Here is a 3,175-nt window from a genome sequence, read left to right as displayed (position 1 = left end):
GTGAGCTGGAGCTTTCTTGCACACAGGCATCTTGTACTGTGTGTGCAAACTTATCATGCTTCTGGATAAGACAAAAGGTTCAGTAAAAAATTAATCATAGGTGGAAAATAAAAATCTACAGGAAAATATATTGCTTCTTATTCAAACAAATGCATTTTTTCAAAAAGTCTGGAATCCTGAAATGAACTGTTTCCTTTACTTTCTATTTTTGAAGAGTTGGCTTATAGGGTTTGGGTTTAGACTTACAAGATTCAGCAGCAGGAAAAATATGGTTAGCCTTTTCTAACCCTTTATTTCACAGCTCCATTAATACTGTGTTCTGGGTGTCGTCTCATGAACATCTGATGTTCTTGCTGCTTGCTAAAATATTTTAAGTATGCTAAGGAAAGGCATTGAGGGACAGGTGGGCAGAGCAGAGCCATGTGTGCAAAGAACAATTTAGACATAATCGCTTCTGTAAATAGATGGTCCTTCCACATTACACAGAAAATGTATGCCTTGGAAGAACTTGGCTGCACTTGGAGCTATTGTGCAGACCAGGCATCTAGCTGTTTCCCCTCCTGTACCCACACATAATTTGCAAGAAATCTATACCATTCCCAGCTCACAGTGTGGTAAAAGGAAGGGTTTTGTGAGAGAAAAAGGGACCAATCTCAGGGAAAAAAAAAAACCACAGACAAGAAACAGGAGTATCAGTCTGGAAGTAAAAGGCTGAGACCTGGCAGTAACGAAAAAGGCAGGGCAGTGAAGAGCCAAAAGGCATGTGATGCATATAAGGAGCTGGGCAGAACAGGACACCAGCCAGAAGGCTAGAGTGTGGCAAGGAATAGTATCTGGAATTTACTGAAGATGTTCATTACCTAAACCTCTACTGGAAAATTTTCTTGCTGAGCATTAAAAAACCTAGTGCCAGCTTAATAAATGCCTGGCAATGAACTTATCTACAGAAGTCTGTAAAGAAGCGTTGGTAGCAGGGCATTTGGGACTTACATTTACCCAGCTTCCTGAATCTTAAATCTCATAAATTCACAGAATTAATATAGGAAAAGAAAGCATCAATTTTATCTAAAAAACCCTAAAACCGAAAAAACCTGATCATAGTGATGTTGCCTATTTCAAAGAAGTATTCTTCCATCCAACATAGTAGCATCTCCATATACTGTGCTCCTGGAAAATATTATTCAAATACATTTTAGTGGCTCAGATAAGTTTTGGTCAACTAAATGTCGATAGCACTTTTGAGAAGAACAAGGACATTAATTCAACCTCTCAGTAAATGACCAGCCAGGGCAGTTATAATGTCCTCTTGTCCCAGATTGCTCATACAGTTTAAATTGCTATTTTTCATTCTGTCATAAGCTGTTGTGCACAGTTATGCTGTTATAAATTGCTATAGAGGTGGCTAAGTTTCAGTAATGTAAAAGAAGCATGCAAACTTTATACAGCCACTACCAGAATGCATACATGCTTTTGGTGCAGCTGGTTTACGTTGTCTCGTTGGAACTGGCAACAGCATCCTAGGCACGCACCTGTAATAAGTGTACCACATCTCAAGTCCCTCTGCAAGGAAGTTGTATTAATTTCTTTTTGAAACATGCAAAAATACAGATGTTTGATCAAGACTCAGGGCTACTAAATGTTAGATTAGAGAGGTTTGGAATATGTCATTTTTTTTAGCTGCTGATTCTTCCCATGTTCTAAAACCCCAGCACAAAGTGTACAAGGAAAGCTACCTGAAATTACCTTACATTTACTGTACACAGAAGCTTGTTATTCTTACTGCTGAATTGCACCCTCTTATCTTGCTGTAATGCAAGGTGATTTATGGAGTCTTGCCCCTCAGTAAAAGGCCATTCCCCTGCTGATGACAGCACGCTTCTGCCCCACAGTAATTCTGAGATAATTTCAAGTTGTTTACTCCTCGGTGAGAACCTGAGATTTTAACTCTGTTAAGGGTTGAGGGGGGAAGGAAAATTATTATTTTAGATGATGGAAAATTTGGTGTAGGTCAGCTAGCAGTCTTGCATTGAATTCTGTCACATAAAAAAATAATAGAATATGCAAGTTTGTTCATTTATAGCTGACATAGCCTCCTAGAGAAAACACGGAGTCTTGCAGAGAGAGGGAACCTTAAATATTAAGATAATATCTGATAATTTAATTCTAGCTTAGAGTTATATCACTTTGGTTACAGGCTTAGACATATCGGTATGTCAGTAGACAGTGAATCCCAGACAACCTAACCTCAGGGGAAACCTTTGGATTCGTACCACTTCTGGATACTCCATACTCTCTACAGCAGTTCCCTGAAGGACTTCTAAAACACCCACAGTGTAAGTGAAAAATGAAGCTATAGTGAACTATAGTGATACAAGAGCCGAAATTCAGTAATTCATTTGTTGAATTCAGCTTCTTCTACATTGTGTAAATTCTCATATTTGTTCATTCTTTAGAAACCTTGGTGAACAATTTCCCCTATAAGCTACTTTTCATGTATGTGACTATTAGCAAAGTCAGTGTTTGCATTCTGCTGCATTTCAGTAGTCTCTGCTTTCACTCCCAGAATATGAACAACATGCATTCTTTTCCTCTTGTACCAAAAGGCAGGCGGGGGGACAGCTGATACTAGCATCAGATACACAGCTGAACAGTGGTATTACCAGAAGGATAGCTCTTCTTCTAAAATATTCAAGTTTTTACTGAATTTATTTATTTTGTTATCACTATCTGGTGAAATTCCTTATCAGAAACTCCTCAAAACCCTTGGGGTTTTTATTCTTTCCTGCAAAAATTACAAATATCTTTTTAATTGTTACACTCGTTATATCAAAATAGAGTTTGTTTGTTTGTTTATTTGGCCCTACTCCATGCCCAGCCAGGTTTAGTATGTCCCAAAATGTCCACAGATAGACATGTACCTGGAGATGAGGTGGGCTGACGGGCACACCAGGAGACAAGGTGCATTTGAGACTGACCATCAGCTGCAGTTACACCACAGTCATTAGTGTCCAGGTCAGGACAGGAAAGTGAAACTGTATTGGCCTACATAAGAGTAAGGGTAGATGTTTCCACACCTTTCAGGTGATATCTCAAGGAGCTTCAGTATAATTCACACAGGCATGCATCTCCTTATGTTCTCACTTGTCAGGTTTCAGATGGTATTTTTGACAATGTG

Source organism: Egretta garzetta, unplaced genomic scaffold, assembly GCF_000687185.1.
Source record: "Egretta garzetta isolate BGI_Z169 unplaced genomic scaffold, ASM68718v1 scaffold507, whole genome shotgun sequence".
NCBI classification, from domain to species: domain Eukaryota; kingdom Metazoa; phylum Chordata; class Aves; order Pelecaniformes; family Ardeidae; genus Egretta; species Egretta garzetta.
Note: the sequence above shows the minus strand (reverse complement) of the source record.